We start from the raw sequence: 6,000 nt of genomic DNA, 5'->3' as shown, positions 1-6,000 counted from the left end.
ATAGTTTATACAGTAGTCTCTGTTGAGCTGCCCGTAAATCACCTTCAGTATCAACACAGCATAAGAGTGTTTCTATAGATTATACACACTCACTTGTGGGTGTGTATACAGACACCCTCAAGCAGGTCTGGCACTTCACTGTTAGCACAAGTGGCGAGGTTGTTTATGCCACAGTCAGCTGGTAATCCCTCTGTTAGGCTAAGCGCTGCCCTTAGAAGAATGAGATGCACACCGACACGTGTAGGCACGCACAAAAAAATCATGTGTTTGAAATGCAGTGAGTGGGTGCGTTAGTCACTTCTAAAGGCCGTTATGGTTAACACAGTACAAAGGACAAGACTGTTATTCTATAGTGTTCTTATTGTCAATAAAGTCCATGAAAAGATTCAAAGTGCACTGGCCATCTGATCATACTGAAAACTGGTCACAGAGATGTAATTGCATGCATTTTTGACTACAGTGATGTCTTTCTAGGGATGGTGTTAATATCAAACTAACTCTTTTAGTCATTGGACTATTGTACAGACTTTTATGGTCCACAGATGATGTATCGTAACTATTCATCTGTCTTCGCCACTAGTGTTGCCATGAGGTTGACGTTTGTGGTTTAACTGAAACGTCTCAGCAGGGAGGTACTTTAATATTGATGAATCATTAGGTAATGATTAGTTCATAAATATCTGTGTATCAACATACAGACCACTTAGTCATAAGTTTGTCTTGGCTAACTTCAAGTTAAGTAACACATAACACTGAGTAGATACCAAGTAGACTCATTCAATACTAATTACATAATCATGAGTTATTCTCTGCGCAAAAAGAATAACTTATGAATAAGTTTGGTGCTTTTGTAATTATTGGCAGAGAGGAATAGTTCATATCAGGCTATATATTCAATATTTGTTTGAAGGATAAATTAGAAGATTTCATTTTTTGGTTTTGGTCTTTTCAGGCAATTGAGTGACAAAAGGGAAATTGCAGGATATTGCTCATCTTTTAAGTGCTCCACTTGAAAGTATGTGACTCAGACAGACAACAATAACCTTCATATCTCAACCGCCACAGGCCCGAGCTGAACACCTGAACTGTAACATAAAACCTAATGTTTTGACTGTAAACCTCAGTTTGCAATAATGTCCTCATTACAAAGGCGTAAACAAGAACGTAAGTATGAAAGAAAAACTAAATGTACCTGCAAAGACCCGTCAGCCCTCAGACACACAAACATGCACAGCAGAGAAGCTCGTGCAGCACAAAATAAACTGCATATTAACAATGTTTCAAGGGTTTTCCAGCGTCCAACCCCGGTCATTTTAAGAAGCGTGCTGGCCTTGCCTTTGTAAGAGCACCGCTTCTGTGTGCGTTTGCTGCTGCTGACGAGAGGCGGTAACCCTGGCAACAGCTGCCGAGGTGCTGCTATCTCTTATCCCTGCCCACTGATACCCATCGGTTGCTCTACCTCTCTCTCTCTCTCTCTCCTGTAGTGAGTCATGATGGTGTTCATCAACTTCCTGTGCAACAACTCACACTGATCCCCCATCGTGCACCAAGGATATGTTTTATGTTGCTTTTATGTTGCTTGTTGTTTTTCTTGTGCTACAGATTAAAATAACTGCAACTTTTATTCCTTTGCCACCGCTGTTGATTTATCTATCATCATCATCATCTCCGTTTATAATATCATAATATGTATGTTGCATGTAAGTTGTGCCAGATTTTATTTGTGATTTCTCAAAAAGTCTTAGATTATTTGGTTCAGTTAGACCGACTTCGAAGAACTTTTTTTAACTGGAAAAAAAAACTTGGTAACGGCTTTCCGAAAGCAGACCACAGACATTACTTCTTTAAATGTGGTTTTCACCATAGACTGTCTGTCTTGCTATAGGTGACAAGTGGTACGTGTCTAGCAGCATACATCTGTGTGTTCTGGCTCCCACGGTGGCCAACTTATCATCATCACTGCGATGAAAATAGACCGTGTCAGAGCTTGATTTTTACGTCTCAAAATGTGATGCCAGTGGAAAACCCTCAGTAGTTTAAACATTAAAGGTGAACATGACCCTTGCACATAAAGTAAATTCATATGTGTGAGCTTTAACAGATAGTCCACACTGCACAATGCTACTCTTTTCTCTGCTTACCTTTCCAGGGCTTTTCCTCTCGAGTCCAGCTGTCCAAGTGATGTGTGTGCAGGTGGAAAATTGTTATAGTGTTACGAGCCAGCGCTGTGATCCAGGGGCTTCCAGCATCCGATATGCAGAGAAGATAAGGTCTGTTTGAAAGGCTAGCCACTCTAGTTAGCCAAGACCCATTCATGGCCAACAACAGCTGGCTTGGCATACACACACCTTCATCTGTCTGATCTGGCCCCAGACTCTGACAGCAGATCATAATCACATCCATTCAAGATTCAATCACTGTGTCTGGAAGAGTGAGGAAAAACGTGAATGAGAAGTATGCATCTCGGTAGAAGCATATGCGTTTCATTGATGTTGAATGACTTCTTAGAGCAAAGCGTACGTTTTATTGGAGGGATACAAACATAATGAAAAGTCCACATCATGGATATAAGTGTGTGACTGTGTGTGTGTGAGTGTGTGGCCTGTTTAACACGAAGTGTGAGCACAGTTCAGAATAAGAGCAAACCACGGTGAGGCTGAAGCAGATCACCCAATCTTAGAAAAAAGATAAGCGAACACACTGAACCAGATAGCGATGGCAAAAAGCAGAAATGCTTCCCTTTGCCCAGAGATAACAGAGCACATTTGCTTTATGACACAAAATTCACACCATGCACTTCTCAATATTGTCTATTTACAGGGGTGGGAAATTTGTATGTGCACAAGTGATTATAAGGGTGCTTTGCTGTGTTGTTAAAAGTACCCAAAAGTTAAACTTGAGTAAAAGTAAAGATATTGCGTTAAATATTACTTTGGTAAACTTAAAAAGTCACCCATACGAGCAGTAGTTGAATGTTCTTAAAGTATCTGATATTAAACGTAAAATAAACATAAAATAAACTTATTTTCTAGTTACAACTCATGTTCGTAATTCCTCTCCTTAGGCCGGACATATACTTGCTGTTGGACCATATGCTTGTGTAGACCACCGGCAGGTATATTTGTTCATCCAGTTAGCTTGTTGTCCCATTGTTGTCCCTGACTGGCTTATGCCTTGTTTCCACAAACGTATGTGTACGGGGGCGAGTCACCCGGAAGTCCATTCATTCCTATGGGAATCTCCGTGATATCCGATGTGCCTGCAGAAGTCCTCCCCTCCATAATATTTTGGTCCGGAATTTGCGTACATTAAAAAATGTAACTTTTGCCATGGATTTCAGACAGTGTGCTAGCTTAGCTAACAGGCTGCTAACTATCTAATGCTGCTAAACAGGTTGTTTCTATCCATGCATAAAGAAATTCCTTGCGTTGGACACAAGGGGCTTTATATGTATATTTATGGATCTACGGACACCATTCACATACATATGTGGAAACTAGGCGTTAGTGACTCCTGATCCTGTCACATCTCCATACTAGCTGCATATTGCATGTTGCGTATGCATGGCGTTAAATGGACGCAGGATACGTCAGCCCTCATGGGTACTCGGAAAGGTCACAAACAAGTATATCTTCGGCCTTAGTCCGGCCTTGGCTGTGATGGTACAAAATTTGCCTCCAAAATGAAGTGGTATAGATGTATGAAGTAGCAAAGTAAAGTACAAGTACCTGAAAGTTGTTCTTAAGTACAGTACTTGAGTAAATGTACTGTACTTGGTTACATTCCATCATTGTTGTTTTGGATGTTCTTACCTCTGATATGAACTCCTGTCCCGTCCTCCTGGTGTTTTTCAGTGAGGGAAAGAAAGCGCTGCTTCATTCATGAAAATAAGGGATACATTTTTTTCATCAGCTGCATTAGCGTGTTAGCAAAGCTCTTGACACACAGTAACTCAATTAAAGCTATTTCCTTACGTTAGTAATTATATAATCTGTTTTTCCAGACAAATTATTCACAGCTGGTTTCGTCGTCACTATTAACAAATGTTGATACTGACATAGATCTATCATTGAATAGAATGTAGCTGAGTTTCAGTACTTGTTTTTCCACCATTGCTTATTGATACACCCTTCAATAGATAGACACTTGACACTTATTGTGATTAAATTAGCTCTTTAGTTTTATTCCAACCGAAAAGGCTCCATTTGCACTTTACATAAAACCAAAATATAAACATGTTCTATGGAGAAAAACTATATTTTCATGCCTGAGATGAGCACATAAAATGCAAATAGACTAACTTTCACATGGACACGAGCGTGAGTGTCTTGCACCCAGAGTAGGAGAAAAGTAGGAGGCCGTACTGTAGGCGGAGTGTAATTTATATTTTGGTCCACAGATGATGTGTTAAACAGCTACCTGACATTAAAATTATAATACCCAGTTTTTATCTCATCACTCCACTGCAGGGAACTGAATGTAGTTGCATATCATAATTTTCTGCTACAGGACACAATCTTTATCTTTTAGCCTTTTAGATAGGGAACTGAGAAAATGTGCATTATGCATCCCCACATCAACACTTGAAAAAAAACTTCACATACACTGTTTGCCGCATGACCCGCAACATTTTAATTCTTATTTTTATCTCGTCGGAAACATACATTTGTTTGAAGCAATGCAAATCATCCATTCAACAAAGCTCTCTCACTCTCCTCGTTTACAAAATGCATATGCAAACACAGAGACAGAGGCATATTTGAGACACGTTTACACAGATTCAAATGTCCTGACTACATCCTGTGAAGATAAAAAACAAAAAAAAAAATGGCACATCAGAGAGATAGAAGGTACGAGAAGATGCTGCCGCTGATTTTAGATTATCTCATTTGGCTTGTGACTGCAGGACCATTTATCTTGCGAGAGACGATCGTGACATTTATGGCAGGAAGAAGCCCTTCCAAGGGTTTGAGGGCATGGCAGAAGCACAGAGATGGAGACTGTGACTGAGGCCAGGACAACGCTGGAGCTGACTGGGTTTGGGACCTCTGGGAATTGGTGAAGCCCTGTGGAGCCAGTGGTGGCTTAGGTTTCTGCCCTGACACACACACAAAAGCTACAAAAACGCAAGCCGACGTGTGTGCGTCTGTGTTTGTGTAGCTTTCAGGGTGTCACTGTTGTACTTGCATTACACGCATGTACTGTATGCACACACAGCCACACACATTGAGGCTTATTTCAATGTATCTATCTGTGAATGTGTGGATGGGTACAGTGAAAGTCTCGATTTAGCTTCTTCACTTCATGGAAAAATGAGACCTGTCAACAATGAGTTACACTTGTGGTGCAGTGTTCCACGGACTGTAATGATGCATGAAACATCCAACAACCACTGATTTACTTTTGCTTTTAATTATTGCTTGGCCCAAACAGCGCATGTGTGTGTGTGTGTGTGTGTGTGTGTGTGTGTGTGTGTGTGTGCATGTGTGGCTGTGTGACTGTGTGTCTGTGTGTGTGAAAGTGTGGGAGCGGGACCCACAGAGTGCACTGACAGGGCAGAGGTACTTCCACCCTCACTTGTGCATCGCAACACAACAGCAAACCACAAAGTCACTTCTGCTACCTCTACTGGAACAAAAGGTCAAATATGATCCTGAACCTACTTTCAGTTGAGTTCAGTTCCCTTTGACTGCAGCTCTCGTCTTTAAGATGTGTAGTTTCGCCTCTATTTGATTGATTCATTTATAAATTTACTACTTGCAGATTCTTTGCAACGCTCTAAAAAGGCACGCATAGACACAAAACTTTACCAAAGAACCTGAATAAATAAACAAGACAAATGCATCTTGTGATTCTTGTTAAGTTAGTCCCTTCAGTTTATTCTTTTTGGTTTCATATTTTGCTGTTGGTATTTTCATTGTGTGCTTTCTAAACATTCGGTAGCTGCTAGCAACCTTGATACCACACTGATATTTCATGTTGCAACCTGTTGCAGCAAGT

This window comes from Pagrus major, chromosome 2 (assembly GCF_040436345.1).
Source record: "Pagrus major chromosome 2, Pma_NU_1.0".
Classification (NCBI taxonomy): domain Eukaryota; kingdom Metazoa; phylum Chordata; class Actinopteri; order Spariformes; family Sparidae; genus Pagrus; species Pagrus major.
This window is presented reverse-complemented; position numbering follows the sequence as displayed.